Source organism: Protopterus annectens, chromosome 2.part1 (genome assembly GCF_019279795.1).
Source record: "Protopterus annectens isolate FY-2018-M chromosome 2.part1, PAN1.0, whole genome shotgun sequence".
NCBI lineage: Eukaryota > Metazoa > Chordata > Ceratodontiformes > Protopteridae > Protopterus > Protopterus annectens.
The window spans coordinates 883,169,942-883,192,447 of record NC_056729.1 but is presented as its reverse complement, the minus strand read 5'-3'; positions in this window follow the sequence as shown (position 1 = coordinate 883,192,447).

Here is a 22,506-nt window from a genome sequence, read left to right as displayed (position 1 = left end):
AAAAACTATCATGAAAAATAATACTGGGATTATTATTATACTTTAATAAACAACCATCCTCCAGTTGAAGAAGAAAAAAGTAATATTCTAAAATCTTCCAAATTTTCTACATTATCAAAATACTGGCAATTATTCACTTGGAGATATCTACACAGAAGTTTCTATACACCACATAGGTTAGCCAAAATGTATTCTATTGAAGATCAATGGTGGAGATGCCATACCAAGATAAAAGCAGATTGGCAGCATGTTTTTTATGAATGTATATGTCTCAATATGTACTGGAAATCCATTAATTATTTTTTTCAGACTGTTTATAATGATAATTTTCAATTAACAAAGTCTTTAATTTTATTCAACTCTCCTATTCCAAACTGTGTACCAAAAAAAGACACTAAAATCCTATGGTCACTATTGGCAATTTCACGTAAAATCATAACTATACACTGGAAAAATGAGGCTTAGCCTACGTTCAAGGAATTTGAGACTTTAACAACAACAGTTGCTCACATGGAAATATTAACAGTGAAGAACAGAACTAAAAGATCTACTTCTTACTATTACTCTTGGATGAAAGTACTGGAAATACTTGAAAATATCGAAGAAGATATATCATCTTATGTTTCTAACTTTATATAATATAGAATTTCAATGTTATTTGCATAGACACCAATGTAAATAGTTATATAATGGTTTGAAGTTAGTAATGTTTTAGAATTATAAATATGTTATTTATCTTTATTTCATGTAATGTTTAAGACATCTTATTTGAAATAATAAAAAAAAATATTTAGTGAAAAAAAAAGCTATGATACCTGCCATAATTGATATTAACTATGTTTAGACAGAATGATAATGATATTTGTACTAGCTGCCAGACACAGCTGCATCCATGCACACCATATCAGGATTGATCAAGCAGCACTCATAGCTAGACAGAATAATGATTACATTTGTACTAAGAGCTTGCTACTATTATTTAACCAGGATATACATGACATTTCTAAATCATACTTTAATTGTAGAAGGCATTAGTCTCCATGACAGCATTTTTTTCAAAACACTCTACAGTTACTGCTATTATATATGATGTTAATTTGTTACATTTGAGTCTGAACTCTGATGAATGGTACCTTGTTGAATTAGGTAATTAATTACTTAAATTATTATAAGTAAAATCAATGAAAAATGAACAAGATAAGTATTGATTGAGTTCAAGTAGGGGAAAATAAACTTCTATAATTGTATTATATGTTTGTTTGGCTTATATTTGGCTTATATATAATGTAAATAGTAACTCATCTTGACTTACCTTTGTTTTTGAAGAATTATTGGACTCTTTGAACATTCTGAATAAATCCTTACTGTTTCTCAGTTGTTTAAGAAACCCTTCTTGTTTTTTTAAATATAAACAGACGACAAGTGATGTACCATATCAGTTGATACTTTGAGAGATGTAGTTGTAACAGTTATCTTTTGGGACAGCTATCTTGGAATAAGTTTTTTGTTTCTTCTTTCTAGCATCAGTCCAATAATTTGTTTCTTTTATTCTTTTAAGAGTAGAGGCCATCCATGTAATGTCCACTGGAATAGACAATGAATTGTTTTTGATGAATATAGTAGCTTCTTCTAAGTCATTAAAAGTTCTCATCTCATTGACAAAAAGTATTTTTATCTTGGCTGGAAAGGCCAGCTGTGCTTTAATGTTGTTTTGTTTCAACAGTTTTATTATTGGCCAGACATTTTTCCTTTGTTCTAGTATTCTAGAAGAATAATCATTGTCAAACCTTATCAGGCTTTGATTGTATTTTAAGGGTGATTTTCTCCAAGCAGATTTTAATATTTGTTCCTTGTCCAGAAATGAAAGAAATGTTATAACTATGGATCTAGGTGGAGTATTTGTTGAGTTAGAAGAAGGTTTCCTCAGTGATCCATGCTCCCTTTCATTTCCAAATGAAAGTCCCTCTTTCATGTCTAAAAATTTAGGAATCCAGGTTAAGAATGAAATAATGTCTTCTCCTTCAGTGTTTTCAGGCAGACCAAAGATCATTACGTTGTTTCTCATTTCCCTGTTTTCTAAGTCATCTATTTTGTTAAGCAGCCCTGTATTCTGTTTAAGCAGAAAATCGTTTTGGAATTCCTCCTCTATGAGTCTCCCTTCAATGTCATTTAGAGAAGTCTCTATATTTGTTATTTTTGTATTGTGTTGCTGTAATAGTTCCTTAAGAGTATCAGTCTGTTTTTGAGAATTTAATTTGAGGTTTTCTAAGTCATGTTTAAAGCCATCCATCTTCAAAGATAGTTCCTATAAAGTAGATGTCATTGATTGCAGTTCTTTTTTCAAAGCAGCATTTGGGTGAGAATTCCTTGAGTTGTTCATATTCAGTGACTCAATATATCTCCAAGTTACTTGACAGAAAAATGTTTGTATATCTCCACCAAAATTTATATTTATGTACTTTAATAGTTTATCTATAGATTTCTGATGTTTTAAACTTGAAAATAATAAAATTTTCTGTTATTATTATACTAGTTTATGGAGCTCTCAAAATTCACTGCTCTTAGTTGGCCATCTAGGCTTCACCCCCCATAGATGATATTCTGATGTTGTAAGGTCTGAAACAAAAAAAGAAAAATCTAATAGTTGTACAGATCCCATTCCTATAAGTCAGATAAGCATCAAAAGGGTTTCTTAGGAATGATGCATACCTAATACATATGGGATTACTATATGACTCTGTGAATGCTGCTGCAGAAAGACCTACCCAGAAAATGGAGCTGTGAATAAGAAAATAGTTTTGAAGGACTCAGGATACTACAGTAGAGTCCCTCTTATCTGGTCTTCCTGGGACCGGACCTTAGGCTGGATAAATGAATGGCTGGTTAATCAGAAAAAGCATATAAAATAGCATTTATAGGTTATAATGAAGCTAAAATAACATGATTTGTGTTAGTATGCATTTTTCTAAAGAATATGAAGTCTAAAACTCAAATGTCTATCATTATTTAGCCCAGAGGAGGCAGAAGTGCTATTATTTTCTGTTGCTTTTTGCTAGGGCTATGGCAGAAATTTGATGACTGGTTAAAGAGGAAGCTAGTTAAAGAGATGCCAGATAAGAGGGAGTCTACTGTAATGTAACAACAATGAAATAGTGTGATATGAATAACCAGCTATGTTGCAAGTAGATGACCATTGGAGTAATATAGGAACTGCAGTCTTGTAAGAGAATATATCAGTTGCCTGTTGGTCAACTACATTTGTGGAGGCAAACAGTAGATGTTATGTAGTCCTATCTCACCATTATTCTTCACCTGTGGGTTCGGAGCCAACAGTCGGCTCTGACTCGGCCTATATACTAGCTCGAAAGTCTTTGATTGGCTGGCTAAGATGGTATCCCACAATACCATGCTCCACATCCCCAGATCTCATTTGCCACTTGTAGAGCTCGGACGTGGTCTCGACTTGGCTTGGCTAAGTACCTTTTGAAAACTATTTTTCTAAGGAAATTTCTTGAGAAATCATCTGATATTGTTTGATGTTTAATTAGATTTTGTGTGAGAGCGATTGCTGGCATTTCTGGTTCTCTTGTGTGTGCTTGTGCATTTTTGTGGTATCCCTTTCCTCGGGCTAGGCCCGTTTGAGTTAGAGGACCTATTCCTCCCTTGTGTTTGTTCGTCGGACTTTGTTGTTGTTCTCTTGTGTGGAGACCGTTTTAATTAGAGGACTCTTATCGTTGTGTCTAGTCAGTGACTGTCTGTTATAGTAGGCGCTCGCTTCCCGTCTTTTCTTCTCGGTTATGAGAAAGTTGAAGTTCTGTGCTTAGTTCTATCATGTCTAAAGAGCAAAAAGAACATAAGCCTTCTGGCTTTAAAAAGTGTTCAAAATGTGCATATAAAATGTCTATTACAGACGGACATTCTGTCTGTGTTTATTGTCTTGGAGCCATCCACCTTCAGGAGTCTTGCAGTTTTTGTCACTCCTTTAGTCCTCGGGTGCTCCAAGAAAGGAAAAATAAGTTGATACTAAAGGGTCTATTAAAACCATACTTCGAGGAAAAGTTAGCTCGACTCCCAGCTCTGAGTCGAAGTCTAAAGCTTCTAAGTCCAAAAAGAGATCACCGGCTCCATCTTTGGTCTCGGAGCCGCCCTCTAAGATTTTGGTTGTGGAATCTGCTTCCTCGGCTCCACTGATCTCAGAGCCGCAGGAAGTCACTGTTTTGACTGAACCTTCGATCGCTCTGATAATTTTGGAACCAATTCGGAGCCGATCTCCAAGTTTAAGACAAGTCTCTCCAGATAAGAGGTCTGCTTCTCCATCGGTTTCCTCCAAATCCTCCAGGCTTTCAGATCTGGACGTGGATAGGGTGGTGCAGCAGCTCCTGGAATCGCCAGTGTTGGCTAAACTCTTCTCGGCTCTGACCCAGTCGGTTCCGGAGCCAGCCCTGTTAGTAGTACCTGCTATTCCTCCTCCGAGCACATCATTGTCTTCGGAGCCGGTGAGCTTCGCTCCGAGGGATGTTCCTGTGTCGGCTCCGATACCCCAACTGGGATTCTCGTACCGACTTCTGCTCCGACCCTGTCGGCTCCGTCCGCAGGGTCCGGGACTTGAGTCTCTTCTGTCGGCGCCGAGGGGGATGACTCGGAGCACAGGTTGGTGCCGAGCCTTCCTCTGGGCGCATCGGCTGGGGGGACTCTGGCCCTGGTCATGGCCCTAGAGGGTGGTTGGTCCTCAGACTCAGGGGGCCCCACCTTCGAGGCAATGCAGAGCGCGCTGGCTGGTTCAGCTACCTCCCTCGGATCAGTTCTCCCATCCCCTACTGCACTGGCGAGAGCTTCTGACACTCCTCTATCATTGGACAGAAAGCACAAAAGCCTAAGGACACCCCCATGAGCAGTCCCCTTCTTTCTGTGGAACCCTCAGACTCTGTGCCTGAGGAACCCCCCAAAAGAAATCTTGTAAGAGGAAGCATATAGACTCCCAAGACGAGTCTCTCACTTCAGATACTGACCTCGAGGAGTCGGAGGGGTCCCCCATGTCTTCCTCTGAGGATGTTTCATTCTCCGAAATACTGGAGATTTTGAAACAAAGAGGAGACTGGCCTTCCAAAAACCCCTCTGAGGAGGAGTCAGTATTCCTTAAGGCCTTTGGCACCCAGCCTTCCACCTCCTGGGTATCTCCACCCTTCGATGAGCTCCTAGACTTAATTTGTCGAAGAGTGTGGGAGACCCCTGACTCAGTGGAGCCTGTCCCTCAATGGCTGAACAAATTCTTGTCTGCCCCCCAAGGGAAGGAATTTCTGACAAAAGGAACCCCAGTAGATACTATGGTGGTGACCGCCACACAGAAGGAAGTTGCGGAATCTTCCTCTATGGTTCATCCCCTGAACAAGGAGTCCAGGATGATGGACCGCTACGGGAAGTGTACCCTTTCTTCAGTGATCTTTACCCTGCGGTCGCTGGATTACTTGACTCATTTCACGCGGCTGCAAAGAGATTTCCTTAAGGACAGAAAAATGTCTTCTCCTTCAGTCAACGCTCAGCTTTCCACCCTTAATTCTATTGCGAACTCATCCATGCGACTAATCACGTATGCGGCTGAGGGAGCGAGTAGGGTGGCCAGTTCAGGAGTGGCCCTCAGGAGGCAGGCCTGGCTACGCCTGTGTCACTTTGCGGAGGCCTTTAAGTCTTCCTTTACTGATGCCCCTTTCAACGGTTTCTCCTTGTTTGGGACCAAAGTAAAAGACACACTCACCAGGTGTGAACAAGAGGGTAAGACCTTGTCTGCCGTAGGAGTCCGTTTTTCCCTACCGTCGAGACCTTATCCCAAGGCTCAACGGGGGGGGGGGGAGATGTGGTTCAGAAAATCACAGGGGCTGTTTCCTGGTGCACAAGGTGAGACCCCCCTCAAGGCAGAGGGGGGGTCATACTCTGGAAGACACTTCCCCAGAGGCAGAGGGGGCCCCCACAACTCGGGGGACCGGGATTCTTTCTGCGGTTCCCCATACTCTCACTCTTGAGGGTGTGCCCGGCTGCGCTTCTCTGGAGCCAGTCAGGGGTTGGATTTCCCATTATCCGGAAGCCTGGGCAAGAATAACCCAGGACAGATGGGTTTTAGGGATAATTGCCGGAGGTTACACCATTCCATTTCACTCCTTTCCCCCTACCCCCAAAAGGATCCCAGACCTACCACCCAGCCAAAGGGACCAAGCAGCATCAGAGGTCTCTCAGCTGTGAGAAAAAGGAGTCATCCAGCTAGTCCCCCCAGACCAGATCGGATTAGGGACCTACTCAAGATTCTTTTTGGTGCCGAAAAGCACAGGGGACCTGAGACCCATTCTGGATCTCAGCCGACTAAACCATTATGTTTGCAAGTCCAAGTTCCGAATGGTCACACTACAATCAATTCTTCTGTTGTTGGCAAAGGAAGTATGGATGTGCTCCATCGACCTGAAGGATGCCTGTTACCACATAAAAATGGACAAAGCATCCCGGTGTCATCTACGCTTCCGGCTGGGAGCCAGACACTTCCAGTTTTGAGCCCTGCCCTTTGGTCTCACCACAGCCCCCAGGGTGTTCACCAAATGCATGGCAGTGGTGATGGCTCACTTGAGGCATCTAGGATTCCAGGTGTTTCCTTACCTGGACGACTGGCTCCTAGCCACCCCCACCAAGCATCTACTTTGTCAAAACAGAAACTATACCATCAGCATTTGCCATCAGCTAGGCATCACAATAAACTGGAAAAAAATCTGCCTTGCTACCCTCACAGCGTGTCTTATTTATAGGAACAGAGTTGGATACTATTCGGATGAGAGCGTTTCTGCCCATGGAAAGGATCACGAGGTTACAAGGGCAGGTTCAGAAGATGATACCTTTGACACGTGTAAAGGCAAGGCTAGTGCTGCAGCTACTAGGCACAATGGCATCCACTATCATGACGGTTCCTTTAGTGAGGCTGCACATGCGCATATTACAGTGGCTCCTGTTTGCCCAGTGGTCCTTTCAGAGTTTGCCTCTATCTCATTCCATCTTGATCACAAACATATGCAGACAGCATCTGAGTTGGTGGTTGTGCACCGACAACCTAGTAGTAGGGAAACCGTTCTCTTCACCCGACCCGGTAGCCACAGTGACCACGGACGCCTCCTGGATAGGGTGGGGGGGGGCATTATCTCGGCAAGTTGGTCCAAGGTACGTGGCAGGAACACGAGATGAATTTGCACATAAATGTCCTGGAGATGAGGGCAGTGCTCCTAGAGTTGCAGGTGCTACAACATGTCCTCCTGACTGGGACGATTGCGATACACTCGGACAATATGTCCGTAGTGTGGTATCTCAACAAACAAGGGGGAACTCGATCATATCCACTATGCAGGGAGGCTATGAGAGTGTGGAATCAGGCGATAGCTTCCCACAGGACCTTGACAGCAATGCACATTCCGGGGAAAACCAATGTGATTGCGGACAAGTTAAGCAGGGCTATCCTTCTGCCCTACGAGTGGTCACTGAACCGCCAGGTGGTGGAAAGCATATTCAACAAATGGGGTCAGCCTTGCTGCGACCTATTTGCCAGCCCTCTCAATGTGAAATGCCATGCATCTTCTCACTGGTACCTCCATTGGGGGATATCCAAGGGACGCTCTTGCACACATTTGGCCCTCGGGTCTGCTATATGCTTTCCCTCCGTTTCCCCTCATCTCGAAGGTGATTCAGAAAGCACTATCTCTGGGAAGCAGATTGATTCTGATCGCTCCATACTGGCCTCAACAGGTATGGTTCCCCTTTCTCCAACAGTTTGCAGTGGAGCCTCCTTGGACTCTGGATGCTCATCCGGACTTACTGACACATATGTCGGGACAGCTCCACCCCTCCCTGGAGACCCTCCAGCTGACCACCTGGCTACTCCACTTCCAACCATAGTCAGGTATCACGATTTTTCTCCAAATGTAGTACATATCCTTTCATCCTCTCACAAACCAGCCACTAGGAAGATCTATTCCAGTAAGTGGAAAAGGTTCTCGATATGGGCACAGTCTAAAAATATTGACCCCTACACGGCTCCCATCAACACTGTGCTAGAATTCCTGTCTCAACTATTCTACCAAGGGTCAGCCGCAGCCACCATAAAAGTTCAACTAGCGGCCATCTCTAATTATCATGTGGCTCATGAACCCAGCTTAATGGCGCACAGAATGTGTAAAGCCTTCATGAAAGGCACACTACTCCTTCATCCCCCTGTAGCTCAACTGGTTGTGCCTTGGGACCTTAATTTTGTTCTGCAGGTGCTCACTCTTGCACCCTTTGAGCCTGCTGCTTCCTGTAATTTGAAATTTCTGACATGGAAATCGGCCTTTCTAATAGCCATTACTACTGCCAGGAGGGTTTCAGAGCTTCAGGCCTTGTCAGCTAAGCCCCCTTACCTGGTTTTTCATAAAGACAGGGTCTCCCTCAGGCCAAACCCTACCTTTCTTCCCAAAGTAGTGTCACTGTCTAATATTAATCAAGCCATCGAACTGCCAGTATTCTTTCCCAGTTTCTCTGACAAGGCGGAGTAGCAGTTTCATATGCTGGAAGTTCATAGGCAACTCCGCTTTTATCTACACAGGACTAAAGAATGGAGGAAATCAGATCAACTTTTCATTTCATTCTCAGACAGCTGCTTAGGATCAGTGGTGTCCAAAGTAACCATTTCTAGATGGCTATCTGGTTGCATCTCCTTTATTTACCAGACAAGAGGCAGAAACATACCCTTTCCAGTCAGAGCACATTCTACAAGAGCAGTGTCAACGTCTACAGCATTTCAAGCCAGACTATCCTTGGATGATATATGCGCAGCTGCAACATGAGCTTCTCCTCATACCTTTGTGTCCCATTACAAATTGGATGTGGTGTCCAGGGGCAGGTCTTCCTTTGGCTCCACTGTGCTCAGGAGTATCTTTCATTGAGCCACCCCGGATATAGGTGCTAGGGACGCTGCCCCACAGGTGAAGAATAATGGCAATATAGGACTACATAACATCAACTAGTTATGTACTTACCATAACGCTAGATGTATGTAGTCTATCTTGCCATATATTCTTCATTACCCACCCACCGTCCCCCTGCCTGGAGAATTTGGAGGATCTCCTTTGATAACCCTGGTATTAGTCCCTTTAGACAACTTGTTGGACCTTATCTTCTTGGCTGTGGATCTGTGTGTGTGTGCATTGCACAAATGGCTTTTGTTAGCAGCAAACTAGATCTGGGGATGTGGAGCATGGTATTGTGGGATACCATCTTAGCCAGCCAATCAAAGACTTTTGATCTAGTATATAGGCCGAGTCGGAGCCGACTGTTGGCTCCGAACCCACAGGTGAAGAATATATGGCGAGATGGACTACATACATCTGGCATTATGGTAAGTACATAACTAATTGTTGCTTGCATTAATAAAGAACTGTAAGCAGTAGAGTATGATTTTGAGAAATTCCCCATTTGTGGCCTTGGTACAGATACTCTGATGGAAATATACCACAAGCCCTAGCATCGTTTTAAAAAATCATCTTTGAGATTGCAAAACTATGTTCTGAAAGTGAAATATTGGCTAGACAATGAATTACACACATTAGGTATGCTGACCAGACTGCATTTACCAGGTTAGCATACATATCTTCTAAGAAATGTAATAGGAATTAGATGGTTAATATTACAGATATTAGTGACAAAAGAAGAAGCATCAGTTGGAGGAGATAAGATAGACATCTAGGCATGCAGCTACTTCAGATGTTAGGCTGGACTGAGGTTAACTAATCAGTAAATAAATAAATTCAAAATATTTTTCTAGAACCTAGCATGAGTTACAGGTGTTGAGATATAAATCTAGGAATGCAGCTAACTAAGATGTTACTGAAAGGCTGGACAGAGGGTAAGTAATAAGTAAATGAAGAAGTTCAGAATATTTTTCTAGAAGCTAGCATGAGTTGGAGGTGTTGAGATAGAGCTCTAGAAATGCAGCTGCCTAAGATGTTACAAAAAGGTTGGGCCTAGGCTAAGTAATCAGTAAATAAAGAAATTCAGTATATGTTTCTAAAAAATGAATTAGCTGGGACCAGGATTGGGACTATGTGTAAGGTAACAAAGTGATAGTCCCCAACCATCTTAGAAAACAAATGCTTAAGAGAATAAGAGTCACATCTGTGAATAATAAAATGCAAAAATGAGCAAGCTGCATGCTGTTCTGGCCAGGAATTTTAATTCATATAGAATTAAGTTGTGCAAGGAGGTGCCATCTGCAGTGCATACCATACCAATAGTCCTGAAAGTGAGACAATACCTCTGAACCTCTTAGAGCAAGAAACCTGGACAAAGCCATAAATAAAAGTGGGACAAAGGCCAAAAATAGGGACAATTTTTAAATATTTCTCTTACAAACTTAAAAAGTTGATATAATAACACGTTTTGTATTAGCATGAATTTTCTGAAGGGTATGAAGTCTGAAACTCAGATGCCTGTCATCATTTTCTGACTTCGGTTTTCTATGATTTGTCAATACTTTGCTAGAAAACCATAATTTTGTGAAAAAAGGACCAAAAACATGAGGCAAAAATCTGGACATTCTGTGAAAATCTGTGCAGTTAAAAAGTGGTCTTATAGTAGTCATGAAGGACTACATGAATCTTCTGTGGGTATTTCAAGGGAGGAGAAACCACATCTCTTAGCATTATTAGTATACACTAGACTGTTCTCCTTAGCTTGGCTGCCATAGTTAGATGGTTACCTGGTTTATAACCCAGTGTCCAGGCATCCAGGCCCTAGTGGCAATCTCGTCACTGTGCAATAGGTGCGGATTGTTCCCAGGATCTGTTGTATAAGTTCTAGAAATATAAAATGGTACATACCTTATGAATATGGGCTTCTGAAAGGGTATGAGAAATTACAGGTTTGGCTATCCCCTGTTCAATGGATGTCTTATTTTTTTCACCTTAGAGGTTACTCCATTGTTAAAAGGAGAAAGACCAGCATTACTATAGCTAGTCCAACTTTCATCTTCATTGAAAGCATATACAGAATCCTATTGGTGGAATCTGGATAAAATGCTACTTTGTAATTACTTGGCTTGGCTTCATACATCCAGTAAGATTTTGAGTCAAGTAAGCTCTTTTCAACAAAGAGCTCCTAAAAAAGGTTAGAGGTAGGAGGTGATCTGCTTGTGTCCTATAGGACTCTGTAACAAGCTTGCCATTGCTCATTGCTAGTGTCCAAAGACTGAAGTTACACCAAAGGAGTGGGGCATGTAGAGGGTCTCTATCCTTCATCCTTCCTTCCCTTGTTTTTGAATTTAGTTTTACTTTTTTTGAATTTGTAATTGCGCTGCTCATTAGGAATTACTATACATTGCAATCCCCTTTTTTGTTCACTGGTTGCAGGTGTTGATGCAATGTTGCACACTCTTTCATTTTGTTGTACTCCTGTACATGTTTATATGCTGACATGTTTGCATAGTCATATGTTTATGTATTATATATGTTTGCTCATATTTTTATATGTTTTCATGTTCCCTGGTATATTATCTTATCTTATATGGTAGAGATCATTCCATAGTTCCTCTATGGTTTCCTGCAGTTGTTGGTTTGTACTTCTGTTGTTAAATGAAAGTGTTGCAAAAAATACTGTACATATGATTTTTCTCAATTGTACTGAAATACTGTTGATCCATACCTACTTCAATCATTGTCACTATATTTAATGTATAGCTGTATATTTATTCTGATTTATGAGTCTGTAAAAATTACATTGTGACTAATATTTGTAATACTGCTAGCAAATTTTATGCCTATGTTTCTGAAAAGGCCTTCCACTCTAAGTGAGTTGTTCCTAGCTAGACTAAATAAATGTAAATAGAAGGCATGCTTGAGTAACGTTGTATCTTTGATTTTGATGGCATATTAAATTGATCTTTTCAGGATATGGTATAAATGCTGTTACTTGAACATTTTAGACTTCTGCCCAACAGATGATTTTCTGATCCCAAGAAACATATTTATTTCAGCCTAGGTTTGAATCATTGTTCTGTCATTCTGCATGAGGCTTGGTCTGGAATTCATAGAGTGGTAGTGCAATGTACAATGCAAAAGTAGCTATGCACAGGGTGTGGGAAATTCAAAGCTGCTGATTGGACAAAAGTACAGTGGTCAAGAGTGTTCAATATGCAGAACAGAAAAATGATGTACATAATGAAATGAAAATATGAAAGTCAAGCAAATGAGCATTGTGAAATATGTAAATGTAAGGGTCCAAGATGTTGGATCAATTCACAAACATACAAAACAGCGCCATTGCACACCTGTGCCCAGTGCCCACCCATTTTAAAGGCAATGATTTATGGAATACATGATAGGAGCTCTTCTATGTTTAACAGCAACAACAGCTCAACAGCATATGTTGGTAACCATTTTTGGAGCCAGTGCTGACAATGCTGCACATCGTGGCCACTGACTCCAGTGAAAAAAACACAGGTATAAGCTTAGATAACAAAAATTGCATGCCATCAGGTAATTCATTGTCTCAGAGAGACAGTGCACACCATCTGGCCTAGCCTTACTGGTTCATCCACTAGCCACAATACAAACAAAAGATGACTGACATTAATAATTGGCTTAGTTTCTGGTGTCATTCTAAGGGGGTGCAATATTTGTCAGCATGGAAGGAGATGGTCAACAGACCACACTACTTTGCCAGGGATGGTCTGCACCTCTCCCCTCTAGGCTTTCAAATATTACCTAAAACATTGTCTTCCCCCATAGTGCCTTTTTTAGGCAAGGCCAAACTGAAAGTACTTCTGACCTAGCAAATCAAAACCAAGAAAATCTAACGGTATTACTGCTCAATGCTAGGAGCCTAAACAAAAAACTCCACTCCCTGGAAGCTCTCTTTACCCTAGAGAGTGCTGATGTCTGTGTGGTCTCTGAGATGTGGTTTAAAGCCATGGACAGCACACCAACAGTGCAAGGTTATAATGCCTTCCACACATTTAGACTAAGTACTTCACAGGCAGGGACTAAAGGTGGAGGTGTCTCTATTTACATCAAAAATAAATATACTTCAAGGCGGGTCAAACAGGACAATCCACTTGAGCTGCTGCTACATGTTCAAATCACCATAGGTAAAATCCAATACCACTTCCTTGGAAGCTATAGTTCCCATTCTATGACCTAGGAAACCCATACCATGTATTTAAACTTATTAGAAACACTAACCATCCAACCAAATACCATATTCATGGGTGACTTTAATTATCCCATTATGAACTGGGAATCCTATACAACATCAAACATACATGCACAGAGATGTCTGTATTTTGTAAACACAAACTCCCTGGATCAGATAGTCAATACACCAACCAGGGGTGCAACCACACTGGATCTGGTCCTCACTAATATGGGAGAGTACTGCACAGCCCCTACTGTAATGCCTTCCTTGGTAAGGTTAGACCACAAATGGTCTCCTTTAAAGTAAAAATAAAACCTAGACCCCCACCTCAACCTGGAATATTCAGGAACTCTTCTAAGACTAACATCCTGCTATTAAGTGAGAACCTGGCAAAATTTCAAGCCCCTATAAACGCTGACAACACTTCTGCCTATGCAGAACTTTTCACAGAAACCCTGTACAAGCATGTTAATAGCTGCATAGAGACAGCTGTACCTACCAGGAAGAAGGACAGAACTAACTCAGAAAACAACTCACCCTGGTGGAATCATTAAATCAACTGGATGTATAACAGGAAAAAGGAAATCATGGCAAAAATTAGAAGGTGCAGTACCCAGAAGGATAAAGGCACTGTCATCAAACTAAACAAACAACTCGGAGGACAAATAAAGTATATCAAAGCCAAATTTGAGGTAAGTTTGGCCTCCCAGGCCAAGGACAACCACAAAGCACTCTTTAGCTATGTCTGCAACCTCAAAGGCAATACACAATTTTGTGCAGAACTCATTGTAAATTGAGCCACCTATATTGAGCCAGAAGATATACCAAACCTCCTGGCTGATAAATTCAGCTCCAGCTTTCCTCCTCTCCCACCCTCAACCTTCCCTCAGGAAATATCATCAAATATAACTCCCCCCTACAATCAGGTCCTTAATGCTCTCTCTAAGACCAACAACACTGCATCAATGGGCCTAGACAATATCCCAGGATGCCTTCTAAATAGCATGAAATATGACCTATCAGGGCCTCTGGAATTACTATTTAACTGTAGCCTCTAAACAGGCTTTGTGCCTCATGAATGGAAAAAGGCAACAGTCATCCCTCTGCACAAAGGTGGGCCATCTACAGACCCTGGACATGGGCGCCGGAACCATAGATCGAGGGGGGAATGGGCGCCCTCCCACTTTTATAGCTGCAGGTTGACAATTATTCTTCTGAACTGTCTGCAATTAAGAGACACTGTCCAGAAAATGGAGTCCGTCTTGTATTGTCCAGACAAAATGAAATTGGTCAAGGTGCACATTTTCTTTTAACTTTAAAAAAAATTAAGTTTTTTTTTTTTGTTTTTTGTTTTTTTTTAAGGGCATTCTTCTTTAAGAATGCCCTTTGCATCCGGTCACACAGATGCAACAGGTGCTTGCAAACATACACGTTTGTCTTCCATGCATGTAATTTGAATTCACAAAGACCTTTATTTAGGACTATGCAAGGGACAGGACAAGTAAGAGGTAGGTGGTTGGGTGGGTGTACAGATATAAATAGAAAATATATTAAATGTTTAATGTTTGCCCAAAGGATTGCAAAGCAAATGAGTTTTGAACGTAGTGTCTTCAGGTAATAGAATACTGCTGAAAACCCTTATTCCCTTTTTTCAGCACTAAAGTTGTATTATCCTTCAATATGTATAGTAGACCTAAGTAGTGACCTAAAGTAATTAACATTCTCAAGTTGTGAATCAGCATAAAACAAAGAAATGTGGAGTCTTTTTTCAAAGATAATGGAGGCTAGTTGTAGTATACCACTTCAAAAATTTTTATATTATGCAAAGTAATTTGCAAAATTGGGGATAATCAATACCAGTCTAGAGTTAACTACACTTATTGGTGCATGTTGTTTATAGGTAATTAAAACAGTTTCAACAGCAGTGCTCAAGATAAAACATTACTTGCTTTTAACAATCACAAAATACCAATCTAGTTTAAACATTCAGGAGTTGTTCTTTATATGTTATTGATCGTTGTAAGCAAGAAGTTAACATTAACCATTTTGCATTTGACCAACTATAAGTTTGGAACCCTTTTTTAACATGTTAAACTGTACATCGTTTTGAGAAACTGAACATGTACGTGACATTTTAAAACCTGAACTGTAAATTGTAATCTGTTCTTTTAGAGTTTTCATTTTGGTAATTCAGTTAAATGTAATTTTAGTGCTACATTTTCAAATTTAATCTTAAATGTAATGGGGAACACTTCTTTTATGATTAAGAAAAAAGTGAGAGATGACTGATTTGTGTGAGGAAGCAATGCATGAGAAACTTTCGTCTTCAAAATTAATTATACATAGGAAATCATCATGGGTAAAGTTTTTAAGTGTACACTGACAATGATTCCTTTGTTTTGGGAGAATTTTCTAATTTTCATTTTTGTGCAATTGTTGAGTTGGTGTATATAATGTTGGGAACGTGGGAGGCTTAACCCCCCCAGCACACACATATGAGAGATGCAGAGGTTTTGCCCTTTTGGAATTTTGGGCATCTGTAGTCAGCATTGTGTTTTCCTGCTATCTTGTAAGCTGAAATTTTATAGTGGGACATTGCATAACCAGTTTGTGAGCTCCTTATTTCATGTAGGAGGTCTTTATTATTGAACTGGATGGATTTCAGGCTATGTGTGATAATTAAAAAAAACCAGCAGTTTGGACCAAATATGACCAAATTATTTCATTTTAAACTGTGAAATGTAATACCATGTTGCTATTCTGCTGTTTTTTTTTAATTCGTTTAGTAGGATTATAGAGCTACAATGAGTACAAGCCAGAGCAGTGCCAAACTGTTTTAGCAGAGTAAAAATGTTGACATAATGAATTTTCTGTTCCAATGAATGGACATTACAGCTGTTTGTTACATAATATGACCTTGGAACATATACCAAATGAATGTCTGTTACAATACTTATATCTGTTAAAAGATTAATTTTGGTTTTTTGGAGATCTTCCTAAGATATGTTGTTTTCAAGTAATCGCAATAGAAGTTTCATGATTGTATCCTTTAGTGCTGCGCAGAATTTGTTTTTCAAAGGCTAAGTGAATAGAGAGGGGTTAGGTTTTTATCAGGTTTTAGAAGGGGCCATTACATGGCATGAAGAGGAGGACTGGGTCCTGGATGAGTAAAACTGGAGTCACTGTCCAGGCAAGCCTATTTCATACCAGTTTGGGTAAAACATGCAGTGTGCCATTACAGGTCTTCTTGCTTCATTCATTATGTGGGAAGACAGAGGAGTGGCAGTTTTCTGATTACAGGCCTTGTTGGATTATTACACAAGTTATTATTGTCTGGAGTCTAAATTCTGACACTGGGAAGATGTAAATAATATAATATCGGTAAACTGCTTAGTTCTGCTAGTGTTTGTAGGATTCTCATGGTTTGCTTTCCAGGATATGCATTTGGCCACGATAAGAGGTAGGATGACAATAAAATGCTTTTTGAAGGTGTATTGGGGGCAAGATTGGCTGCTGCAAGATCAGTGATTTAGAAAGCATATCAAAAATGAAAAGTCACTTTGGTGGGAATATTTCTTACTCAAACACCTGTCTGAGGGTTATCATAGATAGGGTGCAGCTGAGAAATAGATGAAAAGAGTTAAAAGTAACAGCTACACCACACTTGGCCAACACACAGCTGGATTCATATATTCATAGATGATCTGAGGCCGGCCATGGAGCCCCATGACCATTCCCAGCTCACAATACCCTTCCTCAGGCTGCATGTCCTTTCTCCTGGTGGGCCATATCAGTCAGTTCTGGAGTACATTTGTGGATACCCTTCCAGTCACCTAGTTTGTGTCTAAAGGAATATAAGGCATCACATTGCCTAACATACAGATAAAGTTTATTCCAGAGGTTTGGGAGGCAGTGGGCTATAAACAAGTTCTTACTCTATGTTTCATTTATCCCTTGGTTAAGATTTAGGTCCCAAGTTCTAGTATTGGTTGGGGGGGGCAAGGTGGGTTTAACACACCATATATCTCTTTGTCAGTGAGTAGACGGTATGGCTGGGGGTTTAAGTGGATGGTCTTGAATGGTAGATGCAGATGGAGAACAGAGCATTGTAGAAGCCAAAGCTCTGGGTTCAAAAGATTTAAAACTATCTTTAACTGCCATAGGGAAGAAGCATCTGGTTAGGTTTACAGCAAGTTTATGATATTGGTCTTTGTCTACTTGATATCAGTAATCATTAACAAAGAGCTCAGTTAAGCACTTCCTTTGTTGGCTTTCTTCTTAATGTAAAGGAAACTCAGAGACTGAGAGAGGTTAATGCATGGCTTTGGTATGGTCAGTGGGGTGGGTGTGTGTGCCTAAAGTAGTGTGGGAAGAATGTCTGGTGAGAGCTAAGGCTTGCTTGGCCTTTCTTGAAGGCAGATGTTCTTTGCAATTATGTAGGTTTGCACATATTTGTTCACTTTATGGTGGCTCATACAATGAAGTCAGCTGTTGACATAAATTAGGTAGTCAGGCTGGTAAGGGCTTACCCATGATATAGAAGAGATATAAAGGTGATGCAGGTGGGAGGGACAAGGGTAGCTTCTGAGGGTCAAGTGACCCATTTCTCTTTTGTGTGAGTGGCCGATAAGCCAGCTGACACACTCTCCTATTAAGGTAAATTTGTTATGGGTATGCTTGCAATATTACCTTGATAGAAAGGTAGCAGTGGACACACTACCAGGTTTATCTAAGATGTGTACTATTCAGTCACTGGTAGGGGGTTATAAATGTGTATGTATTGATCTGTAATTAGTTAGAAGCAAGTAGGTGCTTGCTGAAACAATATTGGACAAAGAGGTACAGGAAGGTTGAACGATAGCTCATGTGGTTTCTCCGCCTATTGCAAGTTATAGAAACTCTCCTCTGGGCTTATTCCCAAAGAACAGACTGGAAGAGTATTGGTTAATTCATTATCTTTTGCAGTTTAAAATGACTCATGCTTATTAGATTACTCTAATCACTGTGGGCATTTAGCAAAATGTTTTTTGTTGTATGGCTTTATTCAGCACATTCTTATATGTAATGCATAGTCTAGTGGCTTATAATAGTTGATTCATAATTTTAAAATATACATTTTTTGCCTTTGGTAAGAGTATGAAAGTCTTAGAAGGCACAATATGAGGCTTCTAAGAATTTTAGTATTCTGCTCCTGTAGTGTCTGACCGTAATATTCTGTTGACATAAGACAATCATGGTTCCTTCCTGACTGGTTTGGATCTGTTCCAAGGGCCAAGTATGAACTGTGTTCCAAAATGTTCACAAGAAGGTTTTATAATGCACTGTACAATTCAACATTAACGTATGTAGGTCAGCAAGCATGCAGTTTACCTTATTTCTCCTTTTATTTTGCCTATTAAGACCATAGCAGTTCTTTAGTTTGGTGTCACTCTTTAAACTTAATTTATTACAGTTTGACTCATAATCTATCTGTACAGAGTATCAAAGGATTTAAACAAGTTTGCAAGACAAAATACAAATATAATAACAGAATGCAGATTATATAATATTTATGATGAAGTCATTAACTTAGAATAGTTAAACAAAACTAGCTTTGCTGTGTCAAAATAAAAAAAATGTTCTTACTTAAGAGTATATAGTACTAGGTTGCAGTGTGTTTTAAAAGCACATATAAGAGCTGGCTCTAAAATTCTGCATTACCACTTCCCTACATTTTTCCAAACAGTTAATGGATACTTTTCTTTGAGTTAAACAGTGTCATCCCTCTGACAGTGTTCTGATATTACAGCATTTGTTTATTCATTGATTCACTAACTTATATACTCAAATAACTGGAGATAAGTATATATATATATATATATATATATATATAAAATGTGTGTGTGTGTGTAGCCGTTTCTCCACAAATTAAATACTTAAGTACATCTGAGAGGTAGCATTCTGATGATGCTCAGTTAGCTATTTAAGTAATAATTAACAAGGGCATACATCTTTTGACTTTAAGCTATTATGGTGACTCACAACTTTTCTAATTAAAACACAAGTAGGTAAATACTGCAACCCATATCTTGGCATTGATTATTGTTAACTGTATTTTGGATCCATGTTCATAGAAATATTTGATCTGAAGTAGGGAGTTCATTTGTCAGCAACCTGTGGGTCTTGGATCCGATATCGGATCCGAGCCGGCAACTTGTTTCAAGCTAATGGATCCGAGCTCCTAGCTCCTTCCCTCAACCATAATCCCCTGCTAACCCTCCATGACCTCAGATCTAGTTTGCCGCGCTTGTGGATAGCTGGATTCCTTTGAGCTCGACTAGTAATTGTCAGTTAAGTGTGTTTTTTCTGTCAACTTTCTTCTTTTTTTACAAAAATATAAAGTGTGTAAGTGTTAGGTTCCCTGTAGTGTAAAAATATTTTTCTTTTAATTAGTTTTTTCCCTCCCTTCGCTGGTCGTTAGTGAGTGTGTGTGTGTATTGTGTTTTGGGGCCTGTGTGTTTGTGTAACACTACCTTTTCTTTTAAGTATGGCTGAGGCCCCAAAAGCCATTTTTTCTAAATGTACCGAGTGTGGCCATAAGCTCTCCCTGGCTGATGGCCACACTCGGTGCGTTCGGTGCCTTGGGGTTGAACACCTCACCTCAGGCTGCACCATTTGTGCAGCATTCAACCCCAGGACACTGAAAGAGCGGAGGTCGAAGCTGGTCTTGGCAGATCTTTTACCCCCGGACTCGGCTCCGGCCTCCGCTGCTTCCGTGGCTCTACCACAGGCTGTGGTTGCTGCCATTCCTGCCCCCCTTCCTTCGGCCGGGACTCAAACTCCCGCTAAAGCACCGGAGGACAGGGAGGCCAGGAGGAAAGCGGAGGGAGAAGCACCACAAGCGGCGGGCCGAGGCCTCCGCTTCGGCCCCGCCAGCTAAGCGGGCTTCTCCCTCCACTGCTTCTAGGTCTCCGCCTCCTCGGCTCTGATCGCCTTGTTTCTCCCCAGGGCCCGAGGAGGAGGAGGAGGCCCGATCTCCATTGAGGTCATCGAGGTGCCATTCCAGGCCTGCCTCGGTGACCTCTTCAAGATCGACTTTCAGTATGTCCGATGCAGACTTGGACTGGATGATGCGAAGGTTCATCCAGGCCCAGCTGCAGATGGGAGTGCTCTTGCCTCCCCCCCCCTTCAGGGGGGGAGCTTGACACATTTTTTCCATCCTATTGCTCTTTTTCCGACCCGCTATCCATGCTCGGAGCGTTCGGAGCCGAGCAGCATTGGAGCCGGGGGTGGGTCAGCACCGACAGTACTTGGTACTTCGGATCCGACCCTGCCCTCGAGCCTGTCGGATCCGACCTCTCAGAGCCATGGCCCGAGCTTCGGATCCGAAGGATTCAGTGTGCCTTCGGCTCCGTCCAGGTCGGAGCGCACTGGTCCTTCGGATCCGATGGTCTCAGTGCCGGTTCCGATCCCTTCATCGGATCCAAGTGGGAGACGACTCTTGGAGCCCAGAGAGAGTGGTTCCCCCTCAGCTTTTGATGTAGAGGAGAGGGCTCTGTTGAGAGCATCCAGACCCCCGGCCGTTGTCTCGGCTCCACCCTGCACTCCCTCTCTGCTGGGCCAAGCTTCCATCACCCGGCCAAAGGGACAGCCTGCTTCAATGTCCCAGATGGTTCCATTGGAACAGGATGTTGCTGGCGAGGCCTCCTAGGACAGCCCCCCCGAGGAAGTGCCCCACAAGCATAAGTGCAAGAGGAGGCACGTGGACTCCCCTGAGGCCTTAACTGAGGACACGGACTTGGAAGAAGGGGAAGGCTCCCCAAGATCACCCCCTGAGGATGTCTCCTTTGGAGACATCATGGAGATGCTGAGGATCAGAGGTGGGTGGTCTGCCCCCAAGTCTTCCTCCGACGAGTCCATGTTTCTGGAGGCATTCGAAGCAGGCCCGTCTACCTCTTGGGTGTCCCCTCCGGCCGACCCCTTGGTGGACCTTATTACCACCAGGGCGTGGAAGGATCCGGACACCGTGGAGCCAATACCAAAACCCCCAGACAGAATACTAAGTCCCCCCTCAGACCAGTCGCACTGGAGCAAGGGTCCCCCCATAGATGCCATGTTGACTGCGGCAGCCATGAAGAGGGAACTAGCTCAGGAGAGCCCCTCAGTCCATCCACCGAGCAAGGAGTCCCGCTTGATGGACCGCTTAGGGAAGCGAGTTTTTAGTTCAGCGACCTTCTCGGTAAGGTCTCTGAACTATATGGCACATGTCATCAGGATGCAGCGGGATCTTATCAAAGAATACGCTGCCTCCCCCCCTGAGTCCATGTCTGCGGAGGACAAACAATTGTACTCCACCCGAATGGCCACTCTGAGATCAATTTCAAATACCTCTATGCGGCTATTGTCCCACGCCACCGAGGGAGCCGCTAGGGCTAGCGGAGCAGGCCTAGTCATGAGACGTCAGGCCTGGCTCCATCATTGTGACTTTGCGGAGCCCTTTAAAGTGTCTTTTGCGAACGCCCCTTTCGATGGTTCTGCCCTGTTTGGCAAAACGGTTCACGAGACACTTGTCCAGAGTGAGAAGAACGGGAAGACATTGTCTGCCGTCGGAGTCCGCTTCTCTGCTCCCCAGCTGTCCTTTTCGAAGAACCAAAAGGCTCAGAAGAAGATGTGGTTCTGGAAATCGCAACATTCCCAACCCGCTCCGGACAACCAGTCCTTCCGTGGCAGAGGAGGACAGGGAGGACGCCGCCCCAGGGGCAGAGGGGCTCCGAGAAACTTTGGGTCCAGAGAACCTTTCTCTGAACGGCCCATGCAGCAGCCCTGAAGGGTTGCCCGACTGCTCCACTCTGGTGGCAGTCGGGGGGCGCTTCTCGGAGCACCTAGCGGCATGGGAGTCCATCACGACAGACCACTGGGTGCTTCAAATTATATCCAGAGGGTACAAAATACCATTACTTCATGTCCCCAAATTCAAGAACCTCCCCGATGTACCACCCGATCAGAGGGAGGCCGCAGCCGCAGAAATTCAGCAGCTGCTAAGAAAAAGAGCCATCCAGCCCGTCCCCCAAGACCAGCTCGGATTAGGGTTCTACTCTAGGTTCTTTTTGGTGCCAAAAAAGATGGGGGACTTGAGACCGATTCTAGACCTTTCCCGCTTGAACCTGTTGGTAACCAAGGAAAAATTCCGAATGGTCACTCTTCAATCTATTCTCCCCCTTCTAAGGGAGAACAATTGGATGTGCTCTATAGACCTTAAGGATGCATACTACCACATTTTAATGGACAGATGATCCAGGAGGTTCCTCCACTTCCGACTGGGAGCCAGTCACTACCAGT